Below are 19990 nucleotides of genomic sequence, written 5' to 3' on the forward strand. Positions count from 1 at the left end.
CAGGGAGGCCCTTGGAGCCTATATTTATACCACTTTTCAAAGTCCTGTTATCGGGACCACCTGTTAATGTTGATCTAGGTGAGGCCTCAGCACAGCCAAGCTCTATCTGTTGCTGCCACTCATCCCGTTTCAGCCTGAGGCTCAGGCCTCGAGTCCAGCTCCTCATAACTAAATCCCACCAGTGGTGGGGGAGTCTCTTGGGTGTGGCTGCTGTTGACCTGTGCACTAAAGAGAGGTCATCTGCCCCACATACCCCACATATCACGATGAGTCAGGAACTGCAGTGCCACAATACACGCTCCCCAAAAAGGGAGGCGCGGGGTCACTGGTCCATAGCAACTCTGAAAGCTGTACCTGAGCTAAAGGTAGCAGATGGTGCTTCCAACATTCGGCCTCGAAATCTCCTTAGCCAAAGCAACAAGTTCATGAATTGTCTTTTCTGTTTTCCACGTTATTTTTGTCAATATTTAAATTGGGTTATTCGGTTTCCAAAGACAATTCCCCCACAGTCCTTCTAGGGGCCCCTCCCAGTCTCTTCAATGTCCTCCCAGTTGCTAGCCCCACCCGGTTCCTAAATCAATGCCCCATATTTTCCAGGGTGGTTTATTAGATAAAACAACATTCCTAGATAGCAATTCCTGTTTTGACCAAATTTTGAAACAGCAGCCATTTGTGATCTCTCCCCACTCTGTGGACCGACGGGGCTCAGCTCCACACGGCTCTGGGCAGCCGTCACTGGGGGCTCAGCTGGACTGCGCTCTGGGAGGGATCATTTACCCGGCTACACCTTGGTGGGGACGGCCAAGGCTGGGCCCAATGGGGACATCATTAAATCTAGATCTTGGTCATTGACCAGCATGAGACACCTGGACCCACCTGCTTGTTCCTTCAGACAATTCTTCATATTCTTGAAAAATGTGCTACTCAGAGCAAAAAGTAACTTCAGACAGAAGCACTGACTCTCAGCTTTGCATATTAACATCACATGGGAATTATTTTTTCTGAAACATACCGGTGCCCAGGTGCTACTTATAGAGGTTCTGATCTAGTTCACCTGGGTTGGGAGTAGGTGTTCACTTTTCCTGAGCCCCCCGCCATCCCCACCCCCCCACCCCCGTGACTCTTAGGTGCAGCCAGGACTGACAACTTTATCCTGATAAAAAATGACTTACCTGTGTATGAGAGGCTGGACAGGATATGGTGACTGACCATCTCGACCAGTACCACCCCAGTTCTATCACAGAACATTCTGCATCCCAAGAAGACCCTCAGTCCTAGGCCAGTAGGGATGGGTGATCACCCATCAGGGAGATGACATGAAAATATTGATATGTGCTACTTACCACTAAGATTTCCTTTCCAGTTTTGCTAGAGGAACAAGGAGCAAACTCTGAGCCACTGAACAACATCCTGAATGAACTTCCTCCCTGCCGACTTTATGGGCTTCCTCCCCTATCCCCATATCAAGGCGATCTCGGTTGGTTTGCTGAGAATTACAGCCCCCAGCATGCCACAAACCTGGCTTCCTCAATCAGGAGCTTCTGAGAACGAGGGCACAGTTAAGCCCCCATGCCCGATATGCAACTGAACACGTGTTCAGCCACTTGCTTCGGTGGCTCAGCTCGCACTCTGGTGCTGCTGGGAAGGAGAGTTGGAGGAGACACATGGAGAGACGTGTAGAGATACTTGGAAGAGAGATGGGTGAGAGACACTTGGGGAGGCTGCTTCTGGTCCTCGACAGAGATGATGGCAGCCGTTGTCCTGACTTGGTGATGGGTTATTTGTACATTTTGGATTCTGAATCCCCCTTCAGTCCCAGATCTTTGGGACCTGCTTGATCCGTTTCCTGTGGTTCTCTGCTAGAAGGTATAACTTAGACACCTGGTAAGCTTTTGGGCCTCAGTGGCCCTGCTGAGGACCAACCCTATTTGACTGGGCATTTGCCCATAACAGGGTGGGCTATTTGGGGGATTTCACTGGGAAACTATTTTTCGGAATAGCCTTCTTCTCTCTCTGTGCCCACCAATTCTATCAAAGATCTTTCACACTAGGAGACTGACTGCTTCCTTTGCCTTTGCGCGTGTGGATGGCAGGATCCCTTTCAGAGTGTGCGCCCCTCAATGGTTTGGGGTCCCTGAGTGCCCCTCATCACAGTTTCAGATTTGAAGTCAAAATCCTTTTAGTATTTAGCTTTGTTTGATCCTTTGTTTCTCTCTATTCCACGTCCTCATGAGAGTGAAATCCTCTGGTGGTTGTCTTTCTCTTTCTGACTTATTTCCTTAGCATTGTCCCCTCAGTTATGTCCAGGTTGTCACAAACGGCAAATCCTTCTTTTGCATCTCGGGGCATGCTTGGGGCAAATTTCACAATTGTTGAGGACGCGGAGAGTCGTGGAGAGTCCATGTGCCCGGTTCCGGCAGGGCCTCCTTCCTGGCCGCCGCTTCTCTTCCCATTGCCATCTCTGCCCGTGTTGCCTCTCCTGCCTCAGGACGCTGACAGGTTGACCAGCAGCACCGTGCTCGGCGGAGCAGGCACCTAAGGCCAGATGCTGAATTGTCTGGAGAGGTGTTGAGTGGAGGCAAATGACCCCAAGCAGATCCAGCGGACTGGGGCTGAGGGCACCTTCAATTTAGCCCTGTGGAGGAGAACCTGAGAGGAGATGGTGTAGTCAACAGATTTTGTGTCAGGGCAAATATTTGAGGAGAAAGAAAAGCCACTGGGAAAACTTTTTTCTTAATTATTGGTCTCAGGAGGCTGATTGGGGAGGAAGGACTAGAGGGGAAAGGTAATAGAACTCGAAATAGCCTAAGAGAAGTGCAGGCTTTGAAATCAGAAATTCCTGGTTTGAAACTTGGCTCCACTAGTCACTGCTGAACGCCTTTGGGCAGTTCACTACCCCTCTCTGAGCTTCAGCTACCTCCTCTGTGAAATGGAGGTGACCACCCCTACCCGGCTGGCTAGCGTCACCCTTCCAAACCCGGGCATCTGTGACTCACCCACCTCTCACCTTCGGCACTGGGAGTCAGGGTTCCTGGGGAAGCCGGGCTATTAAAGCAGGAGGCCCAGGAGAGGGAGCCTGGCAGCTGGCTGCCTGGGGCTCGAAGCCTGGTTCAATTTGAGCCAACACTAAACCTTAAGGGACTTCTAATAAAATCTGGGAGTTACAGCTCCTTCAGAAAAAGAACTGGGTCTGAAAGCAGCGCCGCCCCTTCCACAGGCCCTGCTCCTCCTGACAGTTGCTGCTCTCCTGACAGTTGCTGCTCTCCTGTCCCTCAAGCCCAGCTTCTCTTTGCCTCCTCTGCACTCTGAGAGGAGTGATGGCAAACTCTTGTGTGGTTCTTATGTGTGCCAGACGCTGCCTCAAGTGATTTTTGCACTTTAGTACTCATGCCCATGCCATGAGGTGGATACTGTTACTGGCCTCTCTTTCATGATTGAGGAAACAGGCACAGACATGCTAAATGAATGACCCAAGGTCACACAGCAGGGAAGTGTTCCTGTCAGGCTGGGGTTTAAACTCAGGCAGACTGTTCCAAGGAGACTGTGACCTACCTTTTACACTTCAGTGCATGCCTTCGGGTACACTGAATCCTTTGTCGCTTCTCCGGTATATTTTGTATATACCTTTGAAAGCATAGCCTCTCATGGGTACTTTGGTGCTGGGTGGGGTGTGATAACATACATGTGAAGAGGTGTGAGCCTGGACTCTTAAAACATTCACAGTGATGTCAACCCGTGTTACTGCAATAAAAATAAAATAATAAGCAAATAAACTCAGGCTGCCTCCTTGTGCTTGCTCTTATTGATTTTTCTCACACTAGTATCTATGACGCCGGCAAGAAAAATGTACATGCTCATTTTAAAAATACAGGAAAATTTGAAGAAGCAGGTAAAACACACCTCCAAAGTTCATTCCCCATCCCACTGGAGAAATAACATTCTAGGTTCATTTCTGCATATATATATATATATATATATATATGCAGTATGTGTCGAACAAAACAGGTGACACCTTCCCTTTGTAATCACCAGAGTGATCGGGAGCTGGGAAAATTTCCGCCTGAGCGCGGTCCTCCCAGGGCACCCTCTTGTCAGTGTCATCTCTGTTCCCGTTGTCCCTTCTGTAAGATGGCACTGGTTGGCAGCCCCAAATCCCAGATCAGCCCTAAAGTGTCAACAGGACCCCACAGGGCAAGCACCTAACACGGATTGTGGATCCAATAAGCACTCAACAAAAATGAGTTTCAATTTTGATTTTTTTCACCACTGATGTTTGCACCTTAGATCCTGAGCCACCCCCAGAAGATCTGCCTTCTGCACCAAGAGAAACCAAGAGTGCAGGCTGCAGTGGGTTGGAGGGCTGAGGCGAGGCACCCAGAGAGAAAGCTGAGTCTGAGGTCCAGGCCCTGAGGCCCAGGGGGCCTCCCCGGTGGTGCAGCGGGTTGAGCTCAGTGTCTGCAGCTTCTGCAGCGCAGGTTTGATTCCCGGCTGGTCAGGGAACTACCCACATGGCGCAGCAGACCTCTCCTGACTCGCCTGCTGCTCCCCTCAGCAGTGAAGTTCAGTAGATCCACCTGTTCTGTTCCCCATTGTCTCTGGTGAATCCTCTCACCCACTGCATCTCTGGCCTGTACCCCAGTTCTTGTATAAATAAATAAATATTTAAAAAAATCGAGAAGGACATGGTCGGGGGAGGTGTTGGGGGAGTGGGGGTGGGCATGGAGGCAGGAGGATCTGCCAGTGCAGACCAAACACAACTGGCCCTCGGAAGGGGAGGATTCTCATCTACTGAGTATACTTGTTCTCCCGGGTCTGGGATAATCACCCGGAGCTGAAACTCGCCCTGGAGTCTCCTCCCTCCAAGTAAATAGGTGTTGCTATTCTAAGCAAGGCCTGCGATAAAAATACTTGCTTTGCTTTGGAGGGATTTTTTTTAAGCCATGAAAATAACAGGGCAGTAGGCTGTCTATTTTAGGTAGAAGCCTTTGGCTTGCTTTCAAAGTCACGGCCCAAATGAGACCTATTCAGAAACAGGTCACTGCACACTTCGCACGTGTGGATAGTCCGGTAGAACAAGCCTGGATGGAGGCACCTGGGAGGCTCGGGCTGGCGTTCTAGGGGCAGAGCTGGAGTGACTTGCGGGGCCCTTGTTTATACCAGAAAGTAAATGTGAGCCCTGGTGCCCCTCCCTGAGCCTCAGAGTCCTCCCCCGACACCCGAGTTTTCAGGAGGTAGAGCCCCCAGTCTGCCTCTCTCTTCACGTTCGGAATCCCAGGCCAGGGTGGGACTGGAGTTCAGGGAATGCTCCCCACCTTCTCTATAAATCAGCAGGGTGTGCAGCTGCGTCAGAGCCAGGCAGGAGCTCTGGCTGGAGCCAGCCACCTAGAACTGGGCTGAACTTTTCCATCCTCAGTGGACCAAAGGGTGCTTTTGGGAACTGAGAGAGATACCCTGGAGGGAATGCGCTGAGCTGGAATTGAAAGAACCTGAGCTGACCTGAGTTTGAATCCTAAGGCCCTGGCCCTCACTAGCTGCGTGACCCTGGGGAGGTAACTTTACCTCGTTGATCCCATGTTTTCCTATTAGTGAAATGGAGATGATAAAGCAAACCTTACAAACTATTGGAAGGATTAGAAAAGAGAATGTGTGGAGGGTGGGGCAGGAGGGAGGTGTTGTTTAAAGGTATAGCCATGCTACTGGCAGATAAGTAAGTCTGGAGATCTAATACACAACACAGTGATTGCAGACAACATAACTTTCTTATGAACATTAAACTTGCTAAGAGATTAGATTTTAATTATTCCCAGCACTGGAGGAAATAATTGTGTGCCTCAATACAGGTGTTAGCTAACACTACAATGGCAATCATCATGTAATAGCTGTGTAACAAATTAATGTACACCTGAAGCAATGTTTTACATCAAAATATTTCATTTAAAAGACAATAACAAGAAGATAATGCATGTAAAAGCATCTAGTCCGTATATAGTGGCCACCAAGTCTGGAGCCACAGGAATTTTCAGAACAAATGGGTTGTTGATAATATATAATAAAATTCTCTATTTTCAGACTTTAGGGTCACACTGTGGGAACAATTGCTAGCACCTATGTATACTGGGCATTGTTCTACATGTTTTACATATACAAACTCATTAATCCTTCATCCCAACTCTGTGATGTAGATACGATGTCATCCCCAGTTTGTGATGAGAAAAATGAGCCTCAAAGTTAATGGGCACACCCAAGGTCACACAGCTACCAAGTAGCAGAACCAAGAATCAAACCAAGGCAGTCATCCCACTGTGGTTAACCTTATCTTATACTTTTTGCTAATACAACAGGGGTCTTGGCACTCAAATAATGCTACTAGGTGAAAATAATGAGGAAGACAGTTGTATCAGTCATAGATTCCCGGAGTTGCAGAGACTTTTCAGAGGTCACCCAGTGACTGTGGTTTTTCTCCGTCAAGAATACAGGGGAGGGCCTCCCTGGTGGCGCAAGGGATTAAGACGCAACCTATGAAGCTATCCGCAGTCACTGCAGCACGAGTTCAATCCCCAGCCAGGGAGCTGACCCACATGGCACAGCAGACCTTTCCTGGCTTGCCCGTTGCTCCCCTCAGCAGTGTATTTCAGTCAGTCTGCCTGTTCTTCTCCCCACTCTGTCTCTGGTGAATTCTCTTACCTCTTGCACTCTGGCCTGTACCCCAGTTGTTCATGCATAAATAAATAAATATTTTAAAAAAAGAATACAGGGGAAACACTTGGAAGATAATCAGCAAATATTTTTTGACTTTGCCCAAGCTGATAAGTGAAAAGTGGTCCCTCAGTCTAGTTCCCCTTATGTTGGTGGCTATTTTTAAAATGTTTCATTTATTTTTCATGTTGCTTTCTGATAGTGCCCATGTCCTTAGCCTATTTTTCCTATTGGGAACTTGCTCTTATTGATTTTTGGAGTCCATTTTTTATTAGAGAAACCAATTCTTTGTCTGTGAATTTTGAATTGCAAATACTAGTCCCCAGTGTGCCACTTGACCTTTGATTTCGCTGAAGTTATTTATTACCATGCAGAAAGTTGACTTTTACACAGTTCCATTTATCAGCTTTTTCTTTTATAGCTTCTGGCATTTATATCACGGTAGAAATGCCTTCCCTGCATGGAAAAAATTTTAACTTGCACATGTTTTCCTCTACTATGTCTATGGCTTCATTTTTTATGTTTAAATATTGCAATTATTTGAGTTAAATTTTGGTGTAATTTGCAAGGTAAAGATGAAACATTCCCTTCCCCCCCTTTTTTTACCAGGTGCTGGGAAATGCCACATTCTGTCCCTATTCTTCAACATGCCTGGCCTTCCATGTTCAGTGTGGGTTAATTTCTGTCCAGTTCTCCTTGGCTCCAATTTTAATAGGAAAATTTGGCCATAATTTGGTGCATTTGTTTCCAGGGCTGCCATAACAAATCCCACAAACTGGGCGGCTTAAAACTACAGAGACATATTCCCTCACAATTGTGGCGGTCAGAAGTACGAAATCAGTTTTGTTCACGGCAAACAGTCCTGCTCCCTCTACACTCTGGCCTTCCTTGACTTTCTCTTGGCTTCTGGTGTTGGCCAGCAGTCCTTGGTGCTTCCAGGCTGGCTTGCAGCTGCACCATCCCAGTTCCTGCCTCTGTTGTCACATGGCCTTCTTCTTAGAAGGATACCCGTCATGTTGGGTTAGCATTCACCCTCTTTCAGGGCAGCCCCATCTCCTAGTAAGGTCACATCCCAGCTTCCAGGAGTCAACACTTCAACATATCTTTGGGGAGGGAGCAGGGTGGAAGAGGGGATACCATTTAACCCACAACATTTGTTCCCTCAACGTTACTTGTTTCCTCTAACCTACAGAGGGGACAACTTAAACATTATAGAATAAACCATAAAGATAAACATCCAAGACTCCTGTGACTTAAGAACCTTCCAAATGTCTTGCACGATAATGCAAGCTCACCTGGAACAATGAAATGACTTCAAAATAAAAAGGTCCAATGTCCTCCCTGGTGGTTCAGGGGTTAAGTCTCAGTGCTATCAAGCTATCACCAGCCACTGTGGCATGAGCTCATGAGTTCGATCCCCAGCTAGGGAGCAGACCTCACCTGTCTCGCCAGCTGCTCCCCTTAGCGTATTTCAATCAATACGCCAGTTCTGCTCCCCACTCTGTCTCTGGTGAACCTCTTACAGTCCCCAAACTACACCCCATTTCTATGCATAAATAAATAATTAAAAAAAGTCTAAGCATAGGCACAGACATTTGTAGTCAACATATAAGCTCTTTCTTTCTAAATAACTTTATATTGACGTAACAGTGCATAGTAACAGGAGCCTCAAGTGTGCATCATTATACACCTGTAACACACAACAGGTATAGCTAGCACATTAGCTTCACAGCTAAAGTCCAATTCTGTCCTTCACCATACAGTTGACCCCTTTGCTCAATTTACTTACCTCCCCCCAAAAAATTCATTTATCATAAAAACTAATCCGCACATTGATATGAAAAAATGCCAATACCCCAATAGTCAAAGATCATGAACAAGCTAGAAAACAGGGGACCCATGTATGCAAAAATATTCACCTGCACAATTAATCAAAGCCAGACAACTTCAAACAGTGCTAAAGTACTTTTATTTTTCTAATAACCAAAAGGAAATAAATGTATATTTTGTGCTGGCAAAGGGGTGGTCAAACAATATATATGAATGGGCATAAAAGCATTTATTGCAGGTGATCAGTAATTCCACTTCTGGGACTGCTTTTTAAGTATAATGTCTCTGTCTCCTGGAGAAACTTGCCTGGGAAACTCACCGCATGCCGCTGAAAGGGGAGCTCTGGTGAACCCAAGAACCCTGCACTCCCTGCACTCCAAACCCACTGACTCAAAAAACGACGTCACCTATGTATTTATAGAACAAATATATAATGTAATAATTTAAATGTAAGTCTTATATGTGGAAGTTTACTATAGTATTATTGCAAAATGTTTCTTTGTAATTATACCAAGATAGTTATTTTTAAAAGGTGGGGGTAGAGTGAAACAGTTTGAATTAGATCTTAAGCTCACCTACTGTTAACTGTGCGGTCTTATCTCAGTTCCCTTGTCTGTAAAATGGAGTGATGATAATACCCAGCCCAAAGAGTTGTTATGAGATTCAATCATATGATTTACTTCCACTTGCCTATGGCATTATGCCCAATATATAGTTAATTCTCAAGCTCTGTTAGCTATTGTTAATATTAATTTACTTCTAAGTTAGATGGCCAACCAATTGCTTTGGAGTCCTTTGACTTCTGAAGTTGCTTCTAAAAGAAAATACTTTCCACAAATGTGGACAGGACACACAATTACTAGAAGGAATCTGAGAAGGAAGGTGTAAGGGCATGACAGGCCACAGTGCAGGTTTTCCAGGATCCAGCAGACCGGGTAAAGGAGGAGTCAGAGTCCTCAGTGGTTCTTTGCAGATCCTTCACTGGGATTACCAGGTACATGGCAGGCAGGGGTGCTGGGGGGGCCGGCAGGCCTCCCAGCCCCCAGCAAGTGCCCACTCCATCTGGGCTCTTCGGCACCCTCTGCTTCTCTCTCAGCTTCTGTTTGTTCTCGGCTTCTGCTGGCGTCCCCGTGATGCCGCTCTTAAAAGCCCAGTCTCAGCCCAGGTGAATCCCATCTACCTAGGCCCACACCCTACTCCAGGTGCCCGCCATCAGGCATGCATTCGGGACCGCAAGGATCCATCATCTATCCTGATGGCGGGAGGGCAGAAAAGCCTGACATTTTTCCTTACCCTACAGAAGGTAAAGCCACAGTTGCCCAGAATCATAATGAGAAAATGAACTTAGAGAAAAGCAGCTCTAGATTTTTAAATGTGCCTGAGAATCATATCTGAGCCTGAGAACAGAGCTGCACAGACAGATCCTATTGTTGTCAGTTTCCTCTCCCAGGAGCCCATCATCCCAACTCCTGGTGAATGGAGACCCTCAAGGGAGTGTAAACTCCGTGCCAGGCGCTGCTCTGTGCCTGGATCAGGGGCGGGGGAGGGGGCCTGTCACACTGAGGAAGACAGGTCCTGTCCTGACCTCTCCCTCACCTGCACTTACTTCTCTACCAGGCGGAGGACAGCAGAGTTGCTTCAGGGTGAGGGTGGAGGAAAGAGGAAGGGGGTACAGACAGCAGAGAAGCCCTGGGAGGCTGTGATCAGAGGCTCCAAGTTGGGTACACGCTCCATTGTCCCATCAGACTTCCCTCACCAAAACATGAGATTTGAAGATAAAATTATTCAGAATTTCAAGACAGAGACCACAGAGCATTACACCCCAAGTGCACTACACCTTCTGAGTATAGGGGTCCTGGGTGGCTGTCATGACCTCATGTCTGGGAATTCCACCCTGCCTCTTGCCAACACAAGATGCTTTAAAAAGGGTCTTATTGTCACCAACGACTTCTGAGGTGGATGACCTTGTCCCCATTTCACAGACAAGAAAACACAGATAAGATTTTTTCCTTTACCCAGTCACATGGTTAATGGGGTAGGGAGAAATTCAACACCTGATTCTAAAGCTGTGCCTTTTCTGCTAGTTGAAGCAAAAAGGGGCCGAGAAAGTCAGAGCAAAGAGGTATGACAAACAAAATTTAAACAAAATTTTTTTTGCTTTTAAAAGCAAAAGCAAAAAATAAAGTATAAAAGAGCAGGCCATTTTCCGCTCCTGTACACCATCCACCCCCTGTAGCCTCTGATCAGTATTATCCTTTTTATCCCTCATTCCACAGTCTTTCTTGGACATCCGCCCATGTCAGTTACACAGAAAAGCTCTTCATTCTTACAGCTGCATGATTCTTGTCCAGATGACAAGCCAGGTGGCAAGGAATAGCCTTGAACACACATCCTTCCACACATTTACAAGTGTATCTGAAGGATAAATTCCCAGCAGGAGAATTTCTAGGGTAAAAGGTATATGTCTTTATAATTTCACTATTGCCAAATTGACTTCCATAGGGATTGTTCCAGTTTATACACCCAAGTAATTGATGAGGGCGCCCAGGTTTTAATTTTTTAACTGGTTTCCCAGATGACTGCAGTAGGCTTCCCTGCATAGGACAGAGATACTACCAATATGTGTTGAGGTTGACATCGCAGAAGCCAGCCCCTCAGCCCCACTTTATAGACTGCTTCACTGTGCCTTAAGGGAGACTGACAGACATCTTTTGCACTCCAAACCTCCCTTTCACTCTTCTCCTGGAGTCCTCTGTTCAGGGAAGGTACTCTGCAGCCCTGGAGAACTGTTTGATAATAAATCACACCTCTGAGCCCTTACTCTATTTTTCCCACCTCCAGCCCAGTTCTCCCTCCTGTCTCAGTCTGGAAAATTCTGACTCCTCCTTTAAGACTCAGCTTACAGGTTGCCTCTGCAGGTGTCCCTGGCCCTCCCTGGCAGAACCGGTCACTCCCCACACCTCCCTACTGGGAGCTGCCCACAGAACTCATGGATCACCTGGTGGGATAACTGTTTACAATGTTCTGCCTCTCCAGGCACCCAGGGCCAGGCCCACACTTCAAGCTCATCTGTGACTAAAATTAAACTCACCAGAGAGGCAGGGTGGCATGGAAAGGCCACAGGTCATGCTCTGTCCTATTCACAACCCACCAGGTTCCACAACTCCCCCCCCCAACACACACACACACACACACACACTCTCACCCCCACTCCATCCCCACCACAGGGCCTTTCAGATGCTTTCCCTACTTCTTTCTCATCACTGCCCAGCTTAACTATCATCCTCTAGGAGAGCCCTTCTTGGCTACTGAATCTGAAGGCACCCTTCTTTTGTTTGGAGTGATGGAAATGTTTTGGAACTAGAGAAGGTGGTTGCCTAACTCTGACTGTACCCAAGGTCTGGTTAATTTTCATGTTATGTGAATTTCACCTCAGTACATTATTTTTGAAGAAATGCAGCACTCTTATTGGTGGACTGAGAGGTCTGAATAAGGCAAACTTTCCTTAAACTTTCCTAGCTGTGACTCCTTGGGCAGATACCAGCTGAGGGAGATTGAGAGAAGGAATGGCCTGGGGGTCAGCAAGTGTGGCTTTGCAGCTCTGCCCGGAGAAGTAATGATATGATAGCAAGATAGCTATAATTACAGCTAACATTTCCAGGTTGAATAGGAACCAGGCAGTTTCAAGTGCTTTACATCCTAAAACTCACTAAATCCTTTCAATTCTGAAAGGTAGATACTATCCTGAAGTTTTCATCATCCACGAGGAAAGTGAGGAAAGTGAGGAACTGAGGTTTAAAGGACTTGTTCAAGTCACTGATGAGGAAGCAGCAGGGTCCACACTTGAAGTAGGCAGACTCCAAGATATGTGCTGAGTGCTGTTTCATGTGGCTTCATCCTGTGAGATAGGTGTTGTTACTATTTTTAACCCCCCCCATGCTGCTTTGCCTGCTTTTTTTTCCATGTTCACATTTAGTTCCACATAGTCATCATGATTTCACCTTGTTTCATCTTCATTTCTTTTTTTTTAAAAGTTATTAATTGCGGTAGTGTGGTTTACAACAGTGTATGATTTAGGGGTGTGAGTTCACCGCTTTTCAGATGTATGGTAGCACACCAAGAACCACCAAAGCCTCCCTGCACAGTGGATGCACCACCACTTAGGTCACCAATTTCCTTTCTAACGTACCCACTTTCCCCCAGCGCTTCTCTAATGCCAACAATACAGCCAATAAACGTCTCAGCGCCATGACTTTTGTGCGTGTTAGCATTTCTCCAGAATATGAGAACCTAAACTAACCGGGAGCCGGGACGCACCCCCACACCGCGACCGCTCACGGATAAAGAAGTTGCCCCCGCAGCGCTGAAGGCGGGCGAGCAACTGCTTTTCCTACCCTGGGACCAGGCTGCACAGCCGCCCTCTTTGAAATGTTGTGCCCCCTTGATGGAGGTGAGGGAGGGAGCTGAAGCCCCAACCTAGAGCTGAGGAAACTGAGGCAACTGAGGCTCAGGCGCTTTGGGGTCTCCCGCAGAGCCCGCCCGTGGCGGGGCCCCGATCCGACCCCGGTCCGCCCGACCCCAGAGGCGGGACACGGTCCTCGGCGCCGGGCGCCCGGGGACGTCCGCTTGTGTCCCGGCTTCGTGACGCAGGCGGGCTGCACGGCCCCTCGGGGCGGCCGAACGCTCCCGGCCGCAGCCGCCCACACCCCCGCGGCGGGTCCCGCGGGGCCCGCCGCCCCCTCAGCTCGGAAATGGCGACCAACGACACGGCGAGGCCACGCCCCTTCCGGGGCGGGGCCCGCGCTCAGGCCAGAGCGAAGGATGCCCGAGCCCGGCGCGAGGCCCGCTGCCAGGAGGGCTTGCGCAAAGCCGAGCCCGCGGCGCCGCAGGTCGGGAGGAGGAGCACCGAGGAGGGCTCGCTCGCCGGGGCCGCCCGAGAGTCTCCATCGCGGGCACTGGGCCGCCATCTTAGATGGCGGGAGCCGGGCGAGGACGGGCGTGAGACGGGAGGCCCGCCTGCCGCTCTCCCGGGGCCCCGAGGCGGGCCAGCGGGCCGGGCTTTGGGGCGTGTGCCCTGAGGCGCGCAGCGCGAGTGCGGCGATGCGGGGGCCGCCCGGGGCCCCGTCCCCTGGGTTGGGGACGCGCCGAATGTGACCGCCTCCCGCTCCCTCACCCGCCGCGGGGAGGAGGAGCGGACGAGACGCCGCCGCTGCCGACGACGGGACCCGGAGGCGGCCCGGCTCCCTCAGGTGGGCAGCAGGGCCGGGCCCTGGATTCGGAGGACGGGGCGGGGGTGCTGAAGGCGCGCGCTCCGCGGTGGCCCGGCCTGGGCGGCGCTGGCGGGCGGAGGGCCCGGGCCAGGCCGCTGTCACCCCGGGAGGCGCCGGGCGGGCGGGCGGGCGGGGGCCCCGGGCCCGGTGTCATGGCCGGCGAGCCGCGTTCCCACCTCCCCGCTCGCGTTCCCCTGTGTTCGGGGAAATGTGCCAGCGCCGTCCCCGTGCCCGGCCCGCGCGCTTGTGCTGGCAGCGGGAAAACCCGAGCGCTGCCTGGTGGCAGCCTTGTCACTCGGACGGACCCGTGCCCGGTCCCGCTGGTCGCGCCCAGGGGCGCAGCCAGCATCTCCTCTCGGGGTTCCTCTCCGGTGACACCCCTGCAGGGGAGCGGGAATCCGGGGCGAGAGGAGGAAATGGGTCAGCGCCCCCCACCGAGGCAGTGGGGGCCTCGCCTTGGGCTTCGGGACAGTCTGCGGGTTCCTAATGAGAGGGTTGGGATGCTTTTAATGAGGGTCGGGCCCGGGATGCTGTGGAATGAAGAGCCGGAGCTGTCTTTTGTGTGAACTGGGAGCCGCCTGAGCGCCTCAGTTCTGCAGCTGCAGAGGCTCTGCAGAGCCTCTCGGTGTCCAGACAGAGGAGTTTGGACATCGGCAGAGGCGAGGCGGCTGTGTTCATTCATTGTTCTCGTGCCACGGCTCTGGGTGTGCCCGCTGGTAGTCATTCTCCGGTGGGAAGAATGATAGGATCTCCTGTGTCTCCTTGAGATGCTGACGGGGTTCTGGGGGGTCGCTTCGTCTCGGCGCGCGTTCCTGGAGCATTTCTGCCGGTCTGTGCTCCGGGCCGAGCGGAGGGAGTCTGCCCTCTGTGCCTCCCCAAGGCGTCAAACAATGCGCTGAGATAAGGGTGGACTAAGTCAGTGTTTTGGGATTTTGGAACAGCCAGTTTTGCCTGGGGGAGTTGAGGGGCCTGGCGCAGTGGAGGGGACGTTTGCTCCAAGTTTTGGAGCGCTGAATAAATGCTACCCAGGTGAGGAGAGGGGGGAGCTTGTGTTAAATGTAGGGAGCAGCCGGTACAAAGGCGCAGAGGCTTGCAGGAGTTGGGAGGAATTTGAGGAGCAGCAGAGAACCTGGTGTGCAGGAAGGGAGGTGAGGGTCCAAAAGAAAATGGGCTGGAATGTGAAGGATCTTTAATTGTTGAAGACAGGGAGCTAGTTAATCTGTTATAGGACAGGGAGGGGGCAGTCCAAACCCCGCAAACCTGCCTATTCTAAATGGGTTCTGCCACAGGAACCCGTTTAATATCGGGGTTGCTCTATAACAGATCTACCTTGGGTTATTCTAGAGGGGTATTGCTAATTCTTTTTTGCTTGCTAATAATTTCCCTCCTGATGAAGTTGAAGCTGAAAGAAGTTGAAAAGATTGACTTAAATTGAGCATAGTTAAACCCAGTAAACGTTTTCGATTAGTGCTTTATGTCGAATGCTTTGCACTTAGACAATGATGAATGAAATGAATTCGTAGGGATTCTTGCAAAAGATTCTTCTGGAATTATACTTGCTCACAAAAATGTTGACTTTATAAATGCAGTACATTCCACTGATACCAAATTTTAAAGATTGTTGACAATATAAACCATACTTCCTAGTCATATAGAAATTGGCAGATTTTTATAAAACATTTGAAAAAATGTAGACTGCAAATGAGTATTTTCAGCTTGGTGTTTTATATAATCAACTGTTTCTTTGGATTGATTCCTGGATTTCAGTTTTGTTTTAAACTCTTCAGTTCTATTTTTAAAAAATAGCTGAATTGTGATTGTGTTTATACGAAAATGATTATTATATCAACAGACTTCAGTTAGCAGTTCTTAAATCTTTTTTGGGTTGTGATGATTTTGCATCACTGAAGAACATTAAGATTCTTTTGGCTTGTTTTCATCCTTATCATTTCAAGGGCTAAACTGTTCAAAACGCAAGAAAAACATTTGACCCAGTTGAACACTGGGTGCTAGGGAAAATAAACCTGTTTCTGTTGTAAAAGCTTATCTTTTTTTTTTTTAATTTAAACCTTATTTTTATATTCCCCATACAATTACAACCCCCTTATTTTGACCCCTATCCCTCCTTTCCCCGCCCCCCACCTCCCCTAGAGTGTCTCTGGTTCATAGTTGTTTGTTGATTTTGATATTTTCTTTCTTATAGTTATTCTTTTTCCTGGTCCCTTATTTAAGTTTTCTAGATTCCTGCTATGAGCGAGACCATCCGGTATTTTTCTTGTAAAAGCTTATCTTTTAGGTATGTGGTGTTTGTGCTTATAAATGTAGGGGATTGCTTAGTCTTGAAAAAATGTGTATGCCTTCAAAGTAGAAGACTTGAGTGAAGTACGGTTGGGCATATTTTATGGGATTTGGCTTAGCAGAAGAAAACAGTGAGAAGCAGATTAAGCTGGTCATTTATTATGAAAAGTATCTAAAAGATGAAATGGAGAATGATTACACATTAAGTATTGTATTATAGCTGCGCTAAAACGAATTGCTTTTAGTTGAAAACACGCCATTTGTGAAATCCAAAGTGGATCGTTTATTCTGAGGATTAAACAACAGCTTCTTAGAAGTTAAAATTGACTATTCCAGACCACTAAATTCTTATTAATGGAAAAATTCTTAATAACTTCAAATTATTATGTCAAGTATATTAGTAGTAGTAGGTGTATGATTTTACTGCATTTTAATTTCAGATAAAACTTTGTTGGGAACCCACTGCCTAAAAATAGAAAATGTTACATGAGGGAGTGCTTTTGTTTGCATGTTGGGAACATAATAGGCCATACATAATAATCCTGGTCTTGGGAGGAGCTTGTTAGCCAGACTGCATGCCTTAATGTTGACTTGCAAAAGAGAATTTTAAATGTTACCTTTGAAAGGAGTAACGAAACAACAAAATTGAGCATTGATTTGAAAAGTTGGGTTTTTTGGTTTGTTTTTGTCTTTTGAATTGTGCAGATTTTGAAACTTATTTCTTTAAAACAAATGACTACCTGGGAAATTGCTCACCTTGACTAAATAAATTGAAAAATGAAACATTGGACTCATTTAGGAAGCGGTTGTTTAAAATTGTTTAAAATTTAGGTCTTCTTCTCGGTATGTATGTGTGTGGATGAATAAGAATTCCTGTTTGAACTGAGTAGGTTAAAAATGTAATGCGTGATAACTTTTTGTTACATTCAGTTAATGTTTCTGGTATAGGGCTAAGTTACTTTGCCTATAATCTTCATGATAGTAATGGCTGGGTTTATTACTCTTCCTTTAAAGTTGTGAGTAAAGTAAAAGTTCCTTATTTGCTTATTAAAGTTTTCATTTTTAGTTTTACTGTGTCTGAGTCATTCTGTTCCTCCTTTTCTCCCAGAATTACTTGTGTAGATCTGAATGATTTCAGTAGTTAACTTTATATCTTCTAAAATTTCTCCTAGAGACTCTCAGTTTAACCAAGGAAAATGTCAGGTGGGTGTTGTTTCTTTGTTATTGGTTTTGGCCCAGGCTATCTGAAGTCTCCTTGGCAAATCACTTACAAAGTGTGTTAATTGCTCACATTCCAATCAGTGTACATAGTATTTCTTGAGGAACACTTGACACATAGTTTTATTTTTAGACCAGTCCTAAGGGCTTTTACTGGGTGGGGACTAACAATGCCAAAACTGGTTTAGAATTTTTAAAACCTTTGTGATTGGAGAGATTGTTTACATTTTTGGTTATTGAGTGGGAAGCAATAGGTAGTGACAGTCAATGTTTTGGGGGACCCAGTGTGTCTAATTACTTTGGAGGACCCTTGTGGACTTTACAGTGTCATCTTCCTCTTCTTTATACCTGTTGGATTTCATTTACTGTCATCCAGTAGCAAGAGTAAGTATATCTTTATGTGTTTTAGTCAAGCTGTGTTCTACAATTTATTTTCTTCCAGCCTGCTGTGGAAAGCAAAAGTAGTCTGATTTCATTGAAGCTACTTAATACTAGGCATCACATTTGGACAGGTATTTCCCTTTCTTCATCAGTGTACATTTCTGATGGAAGACTCAGGCTGTGTTATGTTGTGTTTTTAAAATTCTGAATTTTCATTCTTCCTCTGGTAATTTTGGGGGCATCCTATTCAATCTTGGATAGTTTTTAACATCTCTCCTTTATCTAGGTTTGGGATAGATGAAATCCTGAGTTTTCCCTGGAAGAACATGAGTCTCGTCCTCTGTGGTAATTTCCAGTAGGAAGCTCAAGAGTTTCTGAGAGGTATTTGCCTGGATCCAGATAGATCACTCAGATAGGAGCAGCTTGTTTACGGTAGAAAAACTGGCATGGGTTCAAACATCCAACAATAAGATTAAATAAACTGTGGTACAGCCACTTGAGGGGGCACTCTACTTTTCATGAAATTAAGCATGTATGAAGCATTTATAACACAGAGAAGACTGGACATAAATTATGTATTTGGAATGGTTACAGTTGTATTTTTAAAAAAGCCAAAATACAATGGAATATTATTCAGTCATAAATAGAAATGATGGACTGATAGTTTCTCCACTGTATAACTCTTGCAGACATGCTAAGTGAAAGAAGCCAGTCAGAAAAGACCACATGTAAGGTCTCCCCGGGGGCTCAGCGGGTTGAGCGCAGCACTGTGAAGCTGTCCGCAGCCTCTGCAGCGCGGGTTCGATTCCTGGCCGGGGAGCTACCCACATGGCGCGGCAGATCTCTCCCGTCTCACCCGCTGCTCCCTTCAGCAGTGTATTTCCGTCCGTCTGCTTGTTCTGCTCCCTGCTCTGTCTCTGGTGAATCCTTTCACCCTCCTGCGCCTCTGACCTGTACCCCAGTTCTTGTATAAAAATAAAATATTTTACAAGAAGAAAGAACATGGAGATGTTAACTATGGTTGTTAAACAGTAGATATAAGGCTAATGTTCCTGTTAATACTTTCCAATACTTTCCAAATTCTTGGGTTATATTGCTTTTGTAATAGAAAAATACACTTAATGAAGTTCTGTTCCTGTGTGGGCCCTTAAGTCACTTCAAACATTAAGTCACTGTCAGATTGCATTGACAACTATGTTTTGTTTTTTTTTTTAAAGATTTTATTTATTTATTTATACAAGCACTGGGTACAGACAGAGGCGCGGGAGGGTGAGAGAATTCACCAGAGCCAGAGCGGGGAGCAGAACAGGCAGACCGACGAAGTACACTGCTGAGGGGAGCAGCAGGCGGCTGGAGAGGTCTGCACGCCATGTGGGACCCTCGCCCACTGGCCGGGGATAGAACCGGTGCTGTAGAGGCTGCGGGGAGCTTCACAACCCAGCGCTCAACCGCTGCGCCACCGGGGAGGCCCGACAACTATGTTTTAAAGCTGTTTGGAATTATTTTCTACTTTCTCCATATTCAGCCTTTTATTACCATTTACCTGTATTGCTAGAACCTTTAACAATGCATTCTCCATATTAATACCAGATTCGCTTTCTTTATATGCATACTCCTAAAAACTAATTTATCATTATTTTTAATAGAGCATTAAAATTCAAGAGATAGAGAAAGTTGCACTATGCATAGTCATTCTACCTTCCCCTTTCTTTCACAGTGGGAAATATATTCTGGGATTCTTACATAGTCTATCTTGTGATGATATGAGAATGCTCAAGAGAATACGAGAATACTTCCTCGTGAAAATATCACAAGAGTCTCCATGGCCTGTCAGACTAAGCAAACATGATTTCCTTACTTTTATTTGTTCCTTCTTTAAGAGCCATTTTGAACACTGTTTTCTAAATGCCATTTTTGGATTTTTTTTTTCCTCCTCTTCCCACTTTTTACTGTTACATTTCCTTTTTTGAGGGCCTCCTTTATATTTTTCTTATGGTGTTTACTATGTAGTTATTTGTGTATTTATCATCCTTTTAGATTATAAACTCTCATGCTTCCTACATAATGCACAATTCCTTTCTTAATGATATTGGGAAAAAAATACTTCCGTTGAGAGGCTGAGCAACCAGACCTGTGTGCTTTGGTGAAGTTGTTGAATCTAAATTCTAACATGTAATAAGGTTTTATCAGATCTTTTATTTAAACTTAAATGGTTTGTGTAAGTGCTTTTTTGGGTACTAAGCACTTTAATGTTTACATATATTGTGACACATTAAAAAAAAAAATTGTTTACCCCT

The sequence above is a fragment of the Talpa europaea genome (assembly GCF_964194135.1).
Source record: "Talpa europaea genome assembly, chromosome: 11".
Classification (NCBI taxonomy): domain Eukaryota; kingdom Metazoa; phylum Chordata; class Mammalia; order Eulipotyphla; family Talpidae; genus Talpa; species Talpa europaea.